The 20,938-nt window shown below is 45.0% G+C and overlaps 1 long non-coding RNA gene across 3 annotated transcripts in view; it reads left to right on the top strand.

Annotated features, from left to right (window-relative positions):
* Positions 1 to 8,739: 8,739 nt before the first annotated feature.
* Positions 8,740 to 20,938, top strand: part of LOC310761326 — a 129,467-nt gene continuing 117,268 nt past the window's right edge. For all 3 annotated transcript variants that reach the window (XR_014547385.1, XR_014547386.1, XR_014547387.1), the window contains exon 1: positions 8,740 to 9,002. This is a non-coding gene — a long non-coding RNA (uncharacterized lncRNA). The remainder of the gene's footprint in view (positions 9,003 to 20,938) is intronic.

Here is a 20,938-nt window from a genome sequence, read left to right as displayed (position 1 = left end):
AATGACCACAGGCCGAATAGAATTACACTAGCGGCAATATTTGTTTTAGAGAGGACATAACGGGGCGTATGCAATAGGGCACAATTGCTCCTTTCAAATCGAGGTCAGGCAACTAATGATAGATAAATGCCTGAAAGGTGGGAAAGGATTTTTTGGGACACCTTTACGTACCTGCAGACTGCATTGCACTGTCATCTGGTTTGGATGGGTTGATCTGTATGATGCAATATAAGAAGATTATCACTTGCCCACCCCTTGTATAGCCAGGGCAGATTCTGACAGCTCAGGGCTTGGAGTCGAATGTGGCAGGTGAGGATGCAGCATCAGGGTGGAACCTGGGCAGAATCTGATGGGATGAATGGCAGAGCCAGTGTGGGGACTTTGTGAGATACTAGGTGGAGCCTGGATGCTTGCTAGAGGTGGAGTGAAGAGTAGCCCAAAGATCTTTGCTGGGCTCGCTCTGAGTTTTACTGTTATCTCAGACCCCAATACTGATTACCTGCCAGAACGTGGTGTTACAGATTGGACTAGAAAAGTACAGTGGTACCTCGGGTTACATACGCTTCAGGTTACAGACTCCACTAACCCAGAAATATTACCTCAGGTTAAGAACTTTGCTTCAGGATGAGAACAGAAATCGTGCTACGGCAGTGCGGCAGCAGCAGGAGACCGCATTAGCTAAAGTGGTACCTCAGGTTAAGAACAGTTTCAGGTTAAGAACGGACTTCCGGAACGAATTAAGTACTTAACCCAAGACACCACTGTAATGACTAATCACCAAAAAATCTTATCCCACCAATTAGCTCCATCCAAGCTATGACTCTGTGTTGCATAAGGCTGCAGTCTTAGGCATGCTTACCTGGGAGTAAGCTGCTTTGAACTTGATGGGACTTACTTCAGAGTAGATATCCAGAGGCACAAGCGGTGAGCATGGTCTGAGGAGATGTTTGTTCTTGGGGCTAATAATACCAAAGGACAAACCAGAACTTCAACCCTTACTTACCACTTGCCAAAGTCCCTTCTCAGCCGTTCAAAATCATGTTCCTGACGACAGTTCAAGCCAGGCTAAGATCATTTTAGCTTACCCGTTTCCATCCTTTTGTGCACAAACCATCACACTGAGGGTCTGAGTCTAAAGCAAGGAAGGAGAAAACTCCCTAGAATTACAAGTGAAGGAAACACATCATTGTTTTTGCAGATTACTCTAAATCAGCTTGTTGCCTACACTTGGAAATAACAAACCTGGACTGGCTGCCAACAGTTTGCAGAGAACTATGGAAGAGATTTTATGGCTGCTGAAAGTTGAAGGCCACTAAATCCCATGTGTGAATTTCTTTTTTCTTTTTAACTGGGAATCCCCTTCAAAGCGATGAAGTCATCCTGACACAGGCATGAGTTTCCAAACACCTGCTTCCTATCAATGAAGTTACAAAATCATTTTATCTGCTATATTAGAATATTCTTGTTTATAGATTCAAGTTTAATTTAAGGCAGTTCGTAATCTTTCAAAATTAGCTACCATCTAATTAGATAATGAGCCATGGGCAAATCTGTCATCGGCATCCCAATATTTACTCTTTATATAACGATAAACTGTTTTGGGGCATTTGCTATTTTCTCAGAAAAGTGTGTGTGTGTGTGTGTGTGTGTGTGTGTGTGTGTGTGTGTATTCACATATCTGAGCATGTGAATGATCAAACTTCACTGGGGTAGGGACATACATGCATATAAGCCTTGGCTCTGAGCAGGAGGGGACATGGGTGGCACTGTGGGTTAAACCACAGAGCCTAGGACTTGCCAATCAGAAGGTCAGCGGTTCGAATCCCCGCGATGGGGTGAGCTCCCATTGCTCAGTCCCTGCTCCTGCCAACCTAGCAGTTCAAAAGCACGTCAAAGTGCAAGTAGATAAATAGGTACCGCTCTGGCGGGAAGGTAAACGGCATTTCCGTGTGCTGCTCTGGTTCGCCATGGTTAGTCATGCTGGCCACATGACCCAGAAGCTGTATGCCGGCTCCTTCAGCTAGTAAAGCGAGATGAGCGCTGCAACCCCAGAGTTGGCCACGACTGGACCTAATGGTCAGGGGTCCCTTTACCTTTACCTGAGCAGGAGAACTCCCCTTCAGACTTTTGTAGGTTTAGTGCAAAGGTCTAACGGGGGCTTTTACAGGCATTCTGTCGGATGCCCTCTGAAACCTCTCTGCAACTGGGAATCCAAATGGGGCAGGGAGAAGATCTTTTAACACACTTAAAACCCCTTCAGACCTTTGTGTGAATGTGACCTGCAAGAATGCACAAAGGTCTGAAGAAGAGCCAATCTGCCCAGGGACTTTGGGGTGGGGGCTTGCGTGAACTGCACACCCCTCCCCTCACTCACAGCGTGTTCAGTTAAATAGCAGAATGCACCTGAGGCAGTGTGTTTCTGGAAGGAGAGGGAATTGGATGAAGAAGGATGAACTGATAGAGCATTGGGGAGGCAGAAGTCCAAACCGGGCCCTGCCCGGAACGCCTGTTTACCAAGCCTGGTTGTCTATATAGAAAAGCTTTTGAATGGAACGTCGACTGTTTTCTTGCCTCCACATAGTAGCTGTTCTGCCTTGAGTGGCAATGGTATTTCTAATTAGTTTTCAAACCTGTCCTTTTCTGTTACTTTGTTTTAAGCTGTCCTAGGGTAAACATATGGATGCAGTCATTGGCTATTCAAACCAGCTATCCTAAAGGGTTTCTACTGAGTAATTCTTCTACAGGAAAGCAGCTACAGCTGTTTAACTCTGCCGCAAGGTGAAATGATGCTTGTCCAGAATGCTGGAAGAGCAGTCACTGCAGTAAACAGATAAAATGGAAAGACGAAATAGATGAGACAGGTGTTGAATAGCAAGGAGACAGATTAGCCCGGGCTCGACAGGCAAAAGCACGTCAGAGCACAGAATCCTAAACTAAGAGTGATCCTTATTTCTGGTTTCCATATGACAGCAAGGGGCTGCATCTCTGCAGGGAAACCCAATCTGACAATTAGCATCAGGATTCAAATGGGGCTGGTTTAATTGCAGTCCAGTGGCAGAGCTGGGAGAGCCAAGGTTGCGAGAGTGTCAGGCTAGAACCTGTGGCACCCGGCTTCAAATCCCCACTCAGCCATGACATTTAATGGATGACCTTGAGCCAACCACTCCTTCTCAGCCTTACCTACCTCACAGGGTCGTGGTGGGGATTAGACGAGGAGGGAGAGAATGATGTACTCTACCAGGCATAGGCAAACTCGGCCCTCCAGATGTTTTGGGACTACAACTCCCATCATCCCTAGCTAGCAGGATCAGTGGTCAGGGATGTAGTCCCAAAACATCTGGAGGACCGAGTTTGCCTATCCCTGTACTCTACCTTCAACTCCTTCGGAGGTGGGATATAAATGCAATTAAAAAATGAAGAACCACAAGCTAAGTGTGATTTTGACAAACACTATTTCTCAGCTTCAGTTCTCAGCTGTCCATTGGGCAAACTAGTGACAAGAAGGCTGTGAGCAGATGAGGGTGGGGATACTCACCTGTCCTCTGGCCAGGGTGTTGCTGCTGTTTACATCACTGTTTGACCTCCTCGTAAGCAACGACACAATCAGCTAGAGCTCAGGTGAGCAACGCTGCTCCACTGTGCCACCTGCTACTGAGTGAAGAACTATAAATTAAGAGGCCTGGATACATTTTAAATAGCACCATTATTTACTATTTAGTTGTTCAATTTATCACCCACCCTTCACCATAAGGCTTCAGGATGGGATACAACAATTTAAAATACAATATAAAACAATCCACAGTCTCAAGAATAGGGTGGGTCTCCAAAATATGTCAGGTGTCACAGGCCAGGATGAAGAGCTGGATCTTCAGGCTATTCCACACTTCCGTTCTGAGCACTTTTGCCTTTGCCCCGCCACTTCCCCCCCCTGAAAACTCACTCTTTAGTGCTAAATCGGAACAAACAACAATCCATGGAAAACTCAGTTGCTGTTGGCTCCAACTCAGCACTAAAGATCAGGTTTCCCGCATGGAAGCAGCAAAGCCAGTGGAGGTGTGAGGATAATCTCTTCAGCATACAATGAGAACTGATAATGAAGATGCCAGATCCCTGCTAGGAGGGAAGTCTACAGTTAGGGGCTGCCAGAGAGCATGCTGTCTCCTGGGCCACCATCCCTTGAACTTCCGAAGGCGTTGGAACTGCCAAGGAAGCCCCCTCTGTTTATCTTAACACCCAAGAGGCTCTGTAGCGAAGGAGGTGGTCTCTCAGGTGTTTGGGGCCTAAGTTGTTGAGTGCTTTAAACACCTAATGTAAGCACCTGGAATATGAAGACCATTATTCTTCTGATCATTTTAAGAGCTTGATTTTGACCAAAAGTTGATAATGGAAAGTTGATGGAGCGATAACTCAGATTCAGGATGACTAATCACATCTTCCTATGTATTTTTGCAGCACATACAAAAATGGACTTCTTTTTTTGAGCAATTTAGAATGGAAAATGTAGCCTCCTTGTATATGCATTCATTGTTTGTCAAACTGATTTTTTTTTCTCCAACTCAGGAATTATCTCTAAATGGTATTTAAAAACTGGGGAGGCAGAAAAATGATATTTTTGCCATTGAGGTTGGGAGAGAGGTTTTGATCTGATGGTCAGCTGGGATTAGAAGCGATCAGGAAAGTGTGTACACTGCAGAGGCCATTCAAATGGTCAGTGGGAATCTAATTCAGGGCTGGTGGTTTTTTTGCTGTCTGTTTTTAGGAGTCTACTTAGACAATTGCAAGTAGATAGATTCCAAAGGCAGCATGGGTCTCAATTGCTCATTCATTGAAAAGAATCTGAAGTCTGTAGCACTGCTGCTGGACGTTTGCCTGCTCATGAAGAGATTAATATCCTATTCCCTGGAAAAAAAGTGTGGTTCATTCATTGGCTGATACTGCAACTTTTAAGCCACTGCATAATGGAGGCTGCCAGAAAAAAAACCACAGTGCCAAACATTTTAAAATAATGACTAAACCGGAGGTATCTGTACTTTTGCCTGCGTCCTGTACACTCAAATGAGAGAATGAACTATTCATATGAAATTATTCACTGTGAATTATGTGCTCCATTCTGCACTTAAATACATCTGCCAGGATCACCAAACAGGGCTGGATGACTAAAGTAATGAAGTGACCAAGATAATAGAAACTGCCTGCTGTTTCAACTCTGCCCCAAAAGACGCGTCAGCTGATTATTTGCAGATGTTCTTTCTCTAGCTTGATGGCGAAGCTGTGCCTGTAAAGTCTTTTGAACTTGACTTTTTGTTCCTGGATTTGTTTTCTAATTGGCCAAGCATCCCGTGATGTGAAGTCACAACCTATACCAATTAAAATATTTATTCATCTATTTTGCTCCAAGAAAAAGGAACTTATAGCAACAATTGTACACTTGTCGTGTCAGTTGGGAGGCCCTAGTAAATGGTGCAAGCCCCCTCCCTCTGCTCAGATGGAAGAATGTGAGCTATGTTGACATAACTGGGTGCTGCCACACACACACAGAGTTCCCCTGCAAGCAGGGCCGTCTTAAGCATATCCGGCGCTGTGGCAGTGGCGTAGCGTGGGTTGTCAGCACCCGGGGCAAGGCAAGTAATTTGCACCCCCTAACCAGTGGATTTGCGCCCCCTAACCCGTGGATTTGCGCCCCCTAACCCTAACCCCCAGATCTTGCGCCCGGTGCGGCCGGACCCCCCTGCACCCCCCACGCTACGCCACTGCGCTGTGGTGCAAAGCTCCCTCCAGCAAGCCCCGCCCCCCATTTCCCAGAGTTGTTGACCATTATTTTAGGGAGGATGATGCTGCCGGCGGGGCTGGAGGAAGCGGGCAGTGGTTGGAGGGGGTGGCTTCTCTGGCGGGGAAGAGGTGGAGGCTGGACGTGGTGCCTCCCAGCTCAGCTGGCCTCTTCGTGCTACAGTGGCCGTGGCAAACAGAAGCTCCGGGAGCGGCGCTGCTTCAGCGAGGCAGGCGAGGGTGGCAAGCTGATGCCAGGAGGCTCTGCGTCCAGCCTCTGCCTCTTCCCTGGTGCCTCCGAGAACTTGGTGCCCTGGCACCCTGTGCCACTAGCCTCTGGGTAAGACGTCCCTGCCTGCAAGCCCCAAGAAGGAGGTATGGTTGGAAAAACTGAGGCTTAGGCACTGATGGAGCCCTCTCTCCTCCACACTGGGACAATGTGTTGCAGGTTCTTCATCTGGGTCAAAACAGGCCACTCTCCAACAGGAACAGGACCCCACACCAACCCAGGAAAATGTCAAAATTTACTGCAGGGAGACAGGAGGAAAATACACTCTAATCTGAGGGTCTTTTTGTTTCCAGAGAAGACCAAAAAAAGTGTGCTTTTGGAGAGATTTTGCTAACTTTAGTCTTTATGATAATATGAGTCTTGTTCAAGAAATTGTTTTTACTGTTTTTGGAGGCACACAGATGGGATCTGAATAAGCTGGTCTGACACTGAAGTCGGATAATGCTCTGCAGAAGGAAATCTGTTGTACATTACATTAAAGAGAGAAAGAAATTGGAGAAGTGACATAATGAAGTTAGATTTATTTCTTCAGCTGTTGAATTTGGAGATGATCCTGCAGAACTCTCAGGTTCATGCTTTTGCTGAGCTGTTAAGCATAAAGCTGTAATCCAAAGCATATTTACTAGGAACTGAGGATGCTATTCTGTACACACATATATGGGAGTAAGTCCCATGTGAAGGAGGAAATCTGCTTATGATCAGACTGTTGATTCTGTATGTTGGCTACTTGGCTGGCTAAAGTGAACAACAATCATTTGGTCAATTCAGCCTTGGTCAGACCAGGCTCAAAACCAAAGTCCTTTTTAAATAAAATAAAAGGGCTGAAGAATAAAAAAAAACCCTCTAGAAAGAAATTGAGGTAATGAGAACACTTCTCCACTATGAATGCTAAGGATTTGGCTATCAATGGGCAGTACAAATTAGAAAGAAACTTCTTCTCCTTCTTTCTTCTTTGGCGATCAGTCATAGCTGAGTAATATTGTCTTCCATAAACACGGTTTTAACAGTAAGTCCATAAGTGACCGTGGAGGCCAATTCTGGATCCACACATCCTTCCACAGCGGGGACATAGGTTTCCAGGCAGGAGCTGATCACGGTGAGGGTTTGCCAAGTGTGCCTTCCTCTTAGCATGTTTCTCCCTTTCGTCCTGAGTTTTAGCATCTTCAAAGCCCATGTTCTCCAATTGGAGCACTTGCAGGCCAGTGTTTCCCAGTTGTTGGTGTTTATACTACATTTTAAAAAGTTTTACCTTGAGAGAGTTTTTAAACCTCTTTTGTTGACCACCAGCATTACGCTATCGATTTTTAAGTTCGGAATAGAGTAGTTGCTTTGGAAGATGATAATTGGGCATCCGAACAATATGACCAGTCCAATGAAGTTGATGTTGAAGAATCATTGCTTCGGCACTGGTGATCCTTGCTTCTTCCAAGAAACGAATTGTGTTGTGTAGTGTTGGACTAGGACCTGGGAGTCCAGGGTTCGAATCCCGACTCAACCATGAAGCTCACTGGGTGGGCTTGACCAGTCACTCACTTACCTAACCCACCTCATAGGGCTGTGATGGGAATAACATGGAGAGATGGAGACCTGTGTATTCCACCTTGTGCTCCTTGGAGAAAAAAGTGGGATATAAATGTAATAACTAATTAAATAAATAACTAAACATTCTCCTTTCTCAAACGTCTCTGCTCTTTGAAAAGGAACTTTTCTGGGGGCTCTTTGGAAGCACATCAGAGGTAAGTGAGATGGGAATCTCACAAGAACTTTGTAGAGGAAAAGGAAAGGTATGATGTGACTGTTGTTGCTGAGGACACACAAGCTTTTTTCCATTTGTTTACTGATGTTGATTGCACAAATTGGTTTGTACTCTGCAATCCAAATCACCACTACTATCATTGTTGGCTAGATGCAGTCAAGTGCTTATTTATTTAAGAACATTTTAAACCAACCCTTCACTGACTAGCAATCTCAGGGTGGAGTGCAACAAAGCAAATAGAAAATAAAATAAAAATAACAATTACATCAAGATCAGATCAAAGGCCAGGTTGTTGTGTGTGTTTTTAACAACTCGAACAACAAACATAGCAAAAAGCAAATTGCCTGAGCAAATAAATATGCTTTCAGCTGACAACGAAAACTCAACAGTCAGAGTCAGCTGCATATATCTGAGGGGCAGACATTCCAGAGGGAGGCTGCCACACTGCAGAGAGGTCCCTCTTGTAGATTGCCACAAAAGGGATCTCATGATCTGAACTCAGAGGCAGGTTGGTTCGGAGGAAGATGCTCCTTGAAGTATTTAGGTCCCAAGTTTAGGGCTTTTTAAGTAATCACGTGAAGGGGCATACCTAGAGGTTAGCCAGGTGGGCCTCTGTCGAGGGTGCAGGTCCAGGAGGGCACAAAAACCATGCCTCTCTGAAGTGAAGGTGGGCTCAGGCATGACCCAAGACCAGATTTCAGCTCAAAAAGGATTTATTGTAACATCAAGAAGGATAGCAAACAGAGGCACTCAGCCCAGGCAACACACCTCCCCGCCTGTGATAGGTCGCCTTATGCTGTGACTGGCGAATCACAATGCTGGCCCTATCGCAGCGGGGATTGGCTCCCTGCCATCTACCAGCAATTGTCATTGGAGGGTTTTAGAATCCTGTCTTTTGTGATGCGGGTGAAGCTCCTGAGCTCCAGGTGGCAGCAATGGCTAGGCTTGCAGTCTCCACTCTGGCTCACAGGGGCTAGGAGCCCACGCATTTGTGGCCACCCCCAGGCTGCTCCCATGTTGCTCTGGGTGGCTGGATGAGGCCCCGGGCACTTTGGTGGAGGAATCTGGCCCCTGGCATGGGCCGTTGCGGCAGCCCTCCAGGGCTCCCTCTCCAGTTTGGCTGGCGGTGTTATTAGAAGTCTGACCAGAGCGCCCAGCATGACCCAGAGGGAAGAAAGGCAGAGAGAGCAGGTGAGAGTTGCAGCAGGAGGGAAAAGGGAGGGAGGCAGAGAAGTAGAAGGAAAAGGGGCAGAGCAGACTCAGTCCCCGTGGGCACGGAGGAAATTGCTGGAGGAGCACAGAAAAGCAAACTTTCTGCATTTCTGGTCCCTGGTCTTTCCCAGTTTTGGAGGTACCGATACATCAGTGCCAGATTTACGTATAAGCTAAACAAGCTATAGATTGGGCCCCACTCTCTTTGGGCCTCCAAAAAAATTTAAAGGAAAAAAACCCACTGGATGTACATTTCCAAAATATAAGATAAAAAACAAATAAAATAAAACCAGTGTTTTGTGTTGTGTAGGCCCCTATGATGTAAGTCATGGGCCCCGCCTGCTTGCCAGCTCCCTAAAATATCACTGGTTTGCTCCTTTTTATGTATAGAGTGCCTATATTCTGCATGGACTGGTTATTTTGTTATGTGCAAATGGCTTTAGATACCTATTAGGTCCATAAATTACCATATAGCATATATTCAACACAAAAAACAGCAACCGTTTGTTGTTGACAAAGGACAGCTGGACAAAAAAAAAGGGCCCCATTACCTTCAGTAGCTTAGGGCCTCGTCAAACCTAAATCCGGCCCTGGTGCCGGTACAGCTGTTTGACAAGGGTGCAAGGGAACCCAGGTGCACTTCTGACAAGCCCCTTGAATTTGACCCAGTAGCATATCGCCAGGCAGTGCAATGTCTTCATGACCTCTGTGAAATGTTGACAAGCTTCTAAGCTCAACATGCACAAGCCGCAGCATACGGTCCATTTTTGAAGGCAGCCCCGTAAAGATCCCATTACAGTAGTCCAACCAAGTGTTGTTTGAGATTGCAGAAATACAAACTTGAGGAAGCATAATGTCACCGTTGTGACATAACATTTATTCTCTGTGACAATAATGGGAATCCTACAGAGAGTGGTTTGTTTGTTTTTTGTAAAATGGAGACGTCTGAATTGTTAAGCTGCATTAGACAATTGGTAACTTGAAAGGGCCTTCATTCAGCATTTTGTGGTCCTTCTAAAACGCCAAAGAAAACATTGGAGCCCAAGTGGAAGTAAACAAAATCATATGCAGCACAATTGATCCAATACGGAGCATCTTTAAATTCCACTGTGCAAGAAATGCTTGCCATTCGCTGGATCTTGCCCATGTTTATTGCTGTTCATCATGATTCTATTTAAATTTGGAAATTAAATAAAAAACACCACAGTGAAACACTAGAAGAAAATTTTCTCTTCATTCCCTTCTTCGCCGTTCTGCCTCCTTCTCTTCCAAGGAAACAAGATTAATGGCATTTTTACTGGAATCGGTCTATTACAAGATGATTACATTTAGATTAAGGAATGGTAGATTTATAGAGAACTCAAATATATTGAAGATGGAGAGCTCATTTAAAGGGCTGGGAAGAATTTATGGGTTGTAAATACAGATGCTTTATATATATATATATATATAAAGAATGCTTGTAGTTTGTCAGTAAATGCAAGTTAGAATACAATCACTGTTCTAAGCTAAGTTTTTCTTCAAATGATCAGGTCTCTTATTCCACATTTGGTTGGGACCAAATGTGTGCCCCTTCCAATCCACTTTGTCACTTGTTATGGGACAACCTTTTTCACTGTATGCCTTTACAACGAGGGTGTAAAGTCTGGGTGTTACTGGGCTAAAACTTCCATCACCCCTGACCATTGACCATGGTGCAGAGAGGAATGGGGCACTGATGGGAGTTGCAGTCCAAGAACACTGGAGGGTCACAGGTCACCTACCGCTGTTTTATAGAACCGGCTAGTTTCTCTTGCTGCTTGCTTTGGTAGTTGAAGCAGCTCTTTTGCTGCATTAAGATTGGAAGCACAGATCACTCCCACACTGTAAAAATAATAATAAAGAATGAATACTAGTTCCTGGTTTGGACAAGGGCTGCTGACATCAGCAAGGGCAATGATGTCATGCACTTGCATGTTGTGGACGGAGACCCTTCCTGCCTCCACCACCACCTCCCTTCTAGATTACCAGGCAGTGGATCCCAACAGTTCTGCCGAGCTAAGTGCACCTCTCAGCCATGCCCCATCTGAGGAGTGCAGTTGCTGAGCAGGGACCTACATAGGGTGAGGTGGTACCTGAGGAACCCTTGATTGCAAGTTGTTTCTGTGGTAAAGAGCAACAGCTATTCACAAAATAAGCAGAGTTTTGTGGCACCTTAAACATATAGGACATGGGTTTTTATGGGAATGTTCAGGGAGGCAGGAAAAGATATATTGTTTATTAATATCCTTCCTAACTTGCGCTAGCAAGTTCTATAACTTAGCAGAGTTTTACATTCCCCAAAAGGCGCAGTAGATAGCTGGTTGCAGGTTGTTTAAGCCTCTCAATATTAGATTCCTGGTAAGTTCCCTTATACCCCCCTTAAAAGAATAAACACGCCACAATCTTGTGTAAAGTATATAAAAGAAGTTTACTCACATTATCAGTTCACAGTTGGATCCCTGAAGGCAGACTTAATTACAAGGTATATACATGTGGATCTATCCCATATGGAGATGATCCCAGTGTCCACTGTTGGCTGAGAGCTAACAGAGCAATTCTAGCTAAAAGCTGGTCCAACGATGGAGGAATTCAAAAAGAGAGAGATGGCTGCGTGCCTTGTCCTTTTTGTTACCTGGACAGGTAAGGCCATGCCCACCTCTAGTCACATGCAAGGAAGGATGCTCCAGTCCAGGAGGAAACAGGAAGTTTTGACTGGCTGGACCAACATCCCCTTGCATGTCCACTCTAGGAAAACAAGAAATGTTGTACTTGACTGCTCCCAGTGGATTACATCCCACAGTTTTCTCAGTAGTGACGCCACAACTCTGGAACCGCAACCAGGGAGACCATTGTCAGTAGATATGGATATTTATGGATATTCGATATTGATAGTAGCTATGGATATTAGATATGGATATTTAAATCCACAACCTAGGCATGCAACTCACTGGGCATTAGGTCTCTCTCTCGCTTTCTCCATGAGACCAAGCTTAGGAACTTGCCAAAATATGAAAACATGGTTATGAAGTAGACTCTAACTTATAATAAATTTGTTATTCTTTAAGGTGCCACAATACCCTGTTGCTTTATTCTGTATTATTATTGATTTTATTAGTCACCATGCAATACAAACCAATATTCCAGGTGAAGCAATAATACGATTTAAAACTAAGGCTGCAATCCTATGCCCATTTACCTAAAACTAAGCCTTATTGAAGTAATGGGACTTACTTTTGAGTAGACATGCACAGGATTGCACTGTAAGAGTTTAAAATACTAAAGAGTTTGCAGAGGCAATCCTCCATCCAGCTAGCAATATGCATAGCAGGGGTAGCCCTTAGTTGAATCAGAATAAAAATATTTTGCTTCTTTGTATTTGACATTATGAAGCTATCCTCCATCATTTTCTTCAGGCATCTGCAGCTGCGCTCCCTAGATATATTTATCCATTTGAGTTCACCTTGAGCTTATCACATGCACATCACCATAAAATGATTGGGTTCAGTTAACAAGATGCTTTCTTGGGTATTAATAAAACAAAATGAAGGACTAGAAATCTAAATCATCTTGGCCCAGAATCTCATGCCCTGGTGCCCAAAGACCTTAGACTGATCCTCATCATTCCTGGATATAATAATCACAAACAGCAGCACCATATAAAGATATAATTGAATGAGTTGTTAATGTGTGGGATGTGTGGAAAGCCCTGTGAGGAAAATTATGAGGTTGCTTTTGCTCTGTGACTCTTAGGAGCATTTCACAAATAAAAAGATCAAATCCGTTTAAGATAAAATAAAAAATTAAAATCGAGGCCATCACAGAAGGATTCTGTAGTCTGAGAAATGCAAGTATATTTCAAGGCAAATATCAAACATTAAAGCCCATGGAAGAGATCTCACTTTTTAAAATTAAATTTCTTAAACTTTCATTTGAAAACAACATAATTTCACTGTACCGAGTAGAAGGACTGAAGAACATAAGTTAACTGTCTGCTATAATTATTATATGTACCTGTCTCCTACTGAATATATCTATATATCTTTATCTATGCTGATGACACTCTTCTTCAATTTTAAAAAATGTACCTTTCTATATCAAGTATGAAGCATAAATACATCTCCTATGAAATATATCTGTATCTATGCTGATGATACTCTTATTCAACTATGAAGCATTAATCACTTAGCACAATAAAAATGACTTTAAAAGTTTATTTGCTCATACTAATCACTGGTACAATTCTTTTTAAAATTGTTAGATCATCAAAATAAAAGTGAGCTTTGTTAAAGTTCCAGTAGTATGAAATCTCTAAAAATAATCCACATCTATGTGTACTTTATCCAGTTCTATATATACCAATTGTAGACTGAAAAAAAAGGTTTCCAGAATTTTTTAAAAAACTATTTATATTTATAATATATAAATATTATATTTATACAGATGGGCACATCTGGCTAGGTTTGCCCAGCCATAGTTGTGAAAGGATGGAGAGTTATTTTTTACACTAAGCCAGAACAGGAAAAATTAGGAATCATTAATGTGTATATTTCACATCAACAAATCAACCATATGCAAACTGGATGCCACTGACATGTCTTTTAATTAAACATTTCTCTTTATACATTTTATGGCTTAGGGCCCTTGTATCAACGGGACCTCCTCTGCTGGTATGCCCTGCAGAGGACCTTAAGGTCCATGAATAATCATAGTTTAGAGGTCCCCGGCCATAAGGAAGTCAGACTATCCTCCACCAGGGCCAGGGCCTTTTCAGTGATGGCTCCGACCTGGTGGAATGCCCTGTCCCACGAGACTAGGGCCCTGCAGGACTTGATCTCCTTCTGTAGGGTCTGCAAGACAGAGCTATTCCGCCTGGCCTTCCATTTGAATTAGCCTGATCCTCTATTCACTTTCCCCCTTTCCTCTTCTATGAAGAAACCCTTTCTGGGACCCCACATTTAAATTTATCCCTGGCCTCCTTGCTGGCCCAAGTAGGATCAATTCAGCCAGCTAGCCCTGGGGATTATCTAATTGATTTTTGATTTTTTGAATTTTATTGTTATTCATGTTTTAATACTGTATTTTATGCTGCTTTTATAATTAAGTGTTTTAAAGTGTTTTAAATTTGTTGTTAGCTGCCCTGAGACCAGGAAGGGCGGGGTATAATTAAATTATTATTATTATTATTATTATTATTATTATTATTATTATTATTACATATCTCACCTTGAGAACATCTGATGAGAAAGCAACTGATATATATATATATATATATATATATATATATATATATATATATTAAAAGATAGGCTAGAATATGGCCTCAGATTGGGGTAGAGCCATTCAGATGCTGCTCAACTCTGATCATCTCAGCCTGAAGGGCCAACAATGGGAAATTAGTCCAACATTACAGTGGTGCCTCGCAAGACGAAATTAATTCGTTCCGCAAGTTTTTTCTTCTTGCGAGTTTTTCGTCTTGCGAAGCACGGTTTCCCATAGGAATGCATTGAAAATCAATTAATGCGTTCCTATGGAGACCGCTTGCCAGGCTGGCGGTGCGGAGAAGGGCTTTTCTCCCCACCGCAAGCCTTCAGGACAGGTACGGGAACAGAGGGGAAGGCGCACAGCGCTTCTCCTCTGTTCCCGGGGCTTGCGGTGGGAGGAGGGTTTTTCCTCCCCACCGCCAACATTCAGAACAGCATTCTGAATGTTGGCGGTGGGAAGGAAAACCCTCCTCCCACCGCAAGTCTTCAGGACAGCCATCCGAAGGCTGGCACGGGGAGAAGGTCTCTCCGCCCCACCGCCAGCCTTCGGAGGAGGTCCGAGGACAGTGGGGAAGACGCGCTGCGCTTCCCCGCTGTCCTGGAGATTTCCCTATGGGCTTTCGTCTTGCGAAGGAAGCCCATAGGGAAATTCGTTTTGCGAAGCGCCTCCAAAACGGAAAACCCTTTCGTCTAGCGGGTTTTTCGTCTTGCGAGGCGTTCGTCTAGCGGGGCACCACTGTATCTGTAGGAAGCCACAGTGGCTGTGCTTCCCTCAGATCATACAGGATTATAATCTGAAAATGCTATTACTATAAATTGAAATGAAAAGTTGGGAGTCTGCTCATTTTTTGTAATGTATATGTTGCTTTGACCGACATTGCAGAGCTATATTAATTCATTCCAATTGGAAAATAACTCAGGATAGGTATGGATTTGAGCAGAGACAGATTATGAATGACCAAATCATTATTTCTTCCTTTCTTTTGGCTGCCACCACAAGTGACAGCGGCAGCCATGTTGGCAGCCTGGCAGCCATTTTGCATCCATTCTGTGGCATTGTCGGCGGGGGGGGGGGGGGGAGGTTGCTGCCAAACAAACAAAAATGGTTTAAAATATTCAGGGGTTAAAATCTACGTAGTAGACTTCTACCCCCTGAGGAGTTTGAAAAATAAAAATCTCAGAAATTTTCTCAGGGGGAAAAAACCAAAAACTATTTTACAGCTAATCTGTAATTCCATTGCCTGAGCCTAATCTCCAATGAGAACTAAGCCTGGTCTACTTGGGCTTTCTTGTCTTAGCAGCCAGCTGAGCTACTTGATCTCATCAGCTTGAAGTGGACTTTTATTGATCACCAGAAAAATAGAATATCTATGAAGGGGGAGGACTTTTAAGTCCTGAAATGTAGTCCAATCCATTTAACTGAGAGGCACTTAGACCTGCTTCATAAGAAACCTTTCTGCACTCAGATACATAATGTGGGAGGTGTCAGTAACGCAAAGTGCATGTCCATGCATTTTTCAGTGCTCTCCTCTGTAAAATGCACATCTTCTTGACCCACTTGCAGGCCCAGGCTGTGCACACACACACACCCCAGACGTGTTACCAAAAAATGACACCACACCATTGAATGGGATCAAATCAGGCTGCAACTTTTATTGACTACAGATGAAGAAGTTTGGCACAGGCCAGGCTTCATCAGCCTCGGCCCGCCAGATGTTTTTGGCCTACACCTCCCATGATCCCTAGCTATCCGGACCAGTGGTCAGGGATGCTGGGAATTGAGGTCTCAAACATCTGGAGGGCCGAGGTTGAGGAAGCCTGGCATAGGCAATAGGTAACTGTTATGTACTGAAATATACTTGGAGTCGAGAGTGGAATTCATGTTCTTTATTCAGCTCATAGTGGTGAGGAGGAATGGAAGTTCCCCCAAAGTATCTGCTTTATATACATTATTTACACAATGGGCTGCACGTGATTGGCTAATTCCAGGATTCTCCTGTAGGCCAATCAGGTTGTGGATTCACTTCCATCTGGAGCTGGATTGGGTGGCTCCTGCAGACCAATCAGACTGCTGCATTTTGGATCCTATTGTTCTAGGACCAATCAGACTGCTGCATTTTGGATCCTATTCAACTCAGTACATAACACCCCTCCTCTCTAAGTTCCAGTCCTGCCCAGGAGGTCGCATTCATAGTCCTCAAGGTATGCCGGCTGCCTACGTGTGCATTGCGGCCTGGGGTATTCCCTGGTCTGGGGTTCGGGTTCTGGCTCGAATAGGATATTGAATAGGATATTGAATAGGATCCAAATTGCAGCAGTCTGATTGGTCCGCAGGAGCCACCCAATCCAACTCCAGGTGGAAGTGAATCCGCATCCTGATTGGGTGAATCCCGGAACTAGCCAATCACATGGGGCCCATTGTGTAAATAAAGTATATAAAGCAGACATTTCGGGGGAACTTCCATTCCTCACTACTATGAGCTGAATAAAGAGCATGAAATCCACACTCGACTCCGAGTATATTTCAGTAACCATTTATTTCTGGCCCGCCTGCTGGAAATGACATCAAGGTCAAACTGGCAGTGGGGATTCCTATGGCTCAGTGGCATAGCGTGGGTTGTCAGCACCCGGGGCAAGGCAAGTAATTTGCGCCCCCTAACCCGTGGATTTGCGCCCCCTAACCCATGGATTTGCCCTAACCCCAGATGTTGCGCCCGGTGCGGCCGGCCCCCCTGCACCCCCCACGCTACGCCACTGCTATGGCTTACATCAAATAGGGGGATCCCCACAAGGATCGGTGCCTTTAAGAGCACTGAGGCCCAAGCCACTGTCTGGGCATATGGAGAGAAACAAGCCCTTCACGGATCCCTTTAATGGGATACCCTATTACTGGAGATGTAGGCGAGGGTACACCCCCCCAAACAAAGACTCAGATTACCTGGGTGTTGGGGGCTGGTGTGGGCTGTTTGGATCCCTTGGGAGAGGACCTGAGGGAAGCCTGATTGTTACCCCAGGCCCACCCCCGACGAGCACTACCATCTGTACCAGCCTGCCACTGGCCATTTTGGCAGGCTGGCATGGAGCTGGAGTTCATGCTCCGGCAAGACTAATTGCCAGCATTCCAGCTTTGCATTGCCAGGGGGGAGGCACTGGCCGCAGGATGTGGGTGGCGCTGTGGTCTAAACCACTGAGCCTCTTGGGCTTGCCGATCAGAAGGTTGGCGGTTCGAATCTGCACAACAGGGTAAGGATATCCTATGCAAGACAGAATGGATTGGGTAAGGTTGAAAATAAAACCACCACATAAAAATTCATCCTAGGGCTCGGTCGCCCATTCCAGACACATCGTCTGAACTCTCATTGCAGGGATGTAATGGCACTCTGCCGCATGGGGGAACTGTCCAAAGGTGCAGTTAGATAATTTTACCCTCTGTACTTAGGAATCTTACCAGGGGGACTCTTTAGATGGCAATATGTAGTACTTCAAATTGTGGTAAGCCAAACCCGCTGCATTCTGGAGGGGCCTCCTATTCAAGGCAGGGTGAATTAGCCACTTCTTTGGATTCCCAGGTAAGGGTTTTGGGGTACGGCAATAAAGCAACATGTCCCCGTGTTGCCTCAGGTGGCAAAATGGGACAGAATGCCTCTGCTGCAACTCATTTTGCTGTGTGGGGCTCTGGACCTTAGTTCCAAAGTCCTACCCTGACAACACCACTGGAACTGTCCCCTTCGGAAAAATATGGTGCTTGACCTGATACGATCTGAAAATGTCATCTGTGGTGGTTCATTCACACTTACACATCAGAGACGCTGGTGGCGCTGTGGTCTAAACCACTGAGCCTCCTGGGCTTGCTGATCAGAAGGTCAGTGGTTCGAATCCCTGCGATGGAGTGAGCTCCCGTTGCTCTGTCCCAGCTCCTGCCAACCTAGCAGTTTGAAAGCACGCCAGTGCGAGTAGATAAATAGGTACTGCTGTGGTAGGAAGGTAAACGGTGTTTCCATGTGCTCTGGTTTCCGTCACGGTGTTCCATTGTCCCAGAAGCAGTTTAGTCCTGCTGGCCTTGACCCGGAAAGCTGTCTGTGGACAAATGCCGGCTACCTCGGCCTGAAAGCGAGATGAGCGCCACAGCCCCATAGTCACCTTTGACTGGGCTTAACCATCCAGGGGTCCTTTACCTTTCTACCTTTTTTACCGGCCGCCCCACAAAGCCGCCCTACCTAAAGAAGGGGTAAGCAGACCTGCTGCTCTCATGTGTTCTAAAGGGACAAGCAATAGAAAAGGAATGCACCAGCACTTTTTATCTAAAAGAACTGCATGCATACGTTGTGTTGGTCATCACACTCACTTACAAAAATACTGAGAATTAAGTGGTCTCTATACCCAATAGCTCCTGCCAACCTAGCAGTTCAAAAGCACATCAAAAAGTGCAAGTAGATAAATACTCTAGGTACCGCTCTGGCAGGAATGTAAACTGCGTTTCCATGTGCTGCTCTGGTTCGCCAGAAGCGGCTTAGTCCTGCTGGCCACATGACCTGGAAGCTGTACACCGGCTCCCATGGCCAGTAAAGCGAGATGAGCGCCGCAACCCCAGAGTCGTCTGCAACTGGACCTAATGGTCAGGGGTCCCTTTACCTTTATACCCAATAGCACTAGCCCAGCTAGTATAAAAGAGTAGTAGTAAAGGTAAAGGTAAAGGGACCCCTGACCATTAGGTCCAGTTGTGGCCACCTCTGGGGTTGTGGCGCTCATCTCGCTTTACTGGCCGAGGGAGCTGGCGTACAGCTTCCGGGCCATGTGGCCAGCATGACTAAGCCGCTTCTGGCGAACCAGAGCAGCGCACGGATATGCCATTTACCTTCCCGACGGAGTGGTACCTATTTATCTACTTGCACTTTGACGTGCTTTCGAACTGCTAGGTTGGCAGGAGCAGGGACCTGAGCAACGGGAGCTCACCCCCTCGCGGGGATTCGAACCGCCGACCTTCTGATCGACAAGTCCTAGGCTCTGTGGTTTAACCCACAGCACCACCCGTGTCCCAATATAAAAGGGTAGTAGTAGATAAGAATAATTACTCTGTAGAGGTTGTTCCTCTGGATGTGAATAGCAAGAGCAGATCCAACATTCTGGCTTTTCTTAAGTGGAAAACTGCACAGTAAACACAGAAAACATGTGCAGAGTGGGTCTGCACCACTCTCACTGCATCTGCAGAGTGCTGTTGAAATGCGCACAATGTCAGTGCATTTTGGATTACTCACCTGTCTCCCCAAACTGGCTGCCTGCATCTTTAATGCGGAATGGATGCCCATCTACGTCAAAATTGATGTTTCTCTCCAGGATGAGCAAGGAATGAGATACCAGTCCTTGAGCCTCTGTGAGTGGGTTCATTCCTTAACCTTTACTCAGAAACATGCCCATCACTGTAAACATTTCAAGATGAGAAATAAGAGTGTTGCTAGCTAACCTTAGCAGAATGTTGAATTACTGGGATGCAGTTAGATGGTTCCTCGGGGTTTCGCTCCCCCTCCAAGCTGACTTTCCCATCCACTTTTGTTAGATATCATGATCTCGGGGCGTCTAAACCTGAACAACCAGCAAGGAACTGGCAGCATTTACAAAATGGTTATGGTGTGTGCACGTTCAGCCCAATCTGAAATAAATTAACTCAGAATAGCAGCCGCTCTTTGCTGTTATAGCTGACTTTCTTCTAGGGTAAGAAAATAAAGCAGAGAGAAAGAAAAGTTCCTTACCAAATCTTGACACCTTGATTGCAAATGGAAAATTAGCCATTTCCCACCCCCGGCATTTTAACATTTCGAAAGGTTTTTCTTGGCAAAGCTTGCCGCCAACACAACAGGAGATATGAAGGGGAAATATTAACTGACCTTGATAACCAAATACCTTGGGGTGGGGGGGATTGACTGACCATTCAAGTGTATAAAACTGTACTGTACAAGACAAGAGAAGAAAGCTAGTAAGGCAGAAAAAGGCTGCAAAAGGAACTATTTGGAAAACATATATTTTCTAAAGTAAGGTATTGTTTATGAGTGAGCTTTGGTATGTAGCTATGTAGAGATTTGGTAATTTGGAGGGTGGGAGAAATCTGCCCCGTTAACATTCATAGATATCACTTTGGCAAAGATGATTTCCTGGAGAATTAATGGCTGAGTGGTACTAATGGCCCTGCACTTTCCCCCCGGCCACCAACTCCCAGCCAGCATTTAATCTGCAGGAAATGCATTGTGCTTTGACTGCTGCTCAGAATGAGCATTCAGCCTGTTATTCTGGAATATCTCTCTCTCTCTCTCTCTCTCTCTCTCTCTCTCTCTCTCTCTCTCTCTTAAGGGATAAAAGGACCTAGAATTCAGAGTCACACCCCCAACACTCCCACCCATAATTTTGCAATCAGACTCAAAAGAGCAGTGAAAATGCACATTCTATGATCCGAATGAATGATTTCAATTACAGACATGTGTATGCTTGTTTACATTGCTTTTTTCCCTTCAAATTACCAAATGGCAGGCAGTTTTATGGGTGAAATAGAGAACATGGAGCGGGGTGGGTGGGTGAGGGATATAGAATATGAAGGTGTATGAAAGCAACACCCCACAAGTACTATATAAAAAGGAAAGTAAT

This window comes from Podarcis filfolensis (genome assembly GCF_964270895.1).
Source record: "Podarcis filfolensis genome assembly, chromosome: 4".
Taxonomy (NCBI): Eukaryota; Metazoa; Chordata; class Lepidosauria; order Squamata; family Lacertidae; genus Podarcis; species Podarcis filfolensis.
This window is presented reverse-complemented; position numbering and strand designations above follow the sequence as displayed.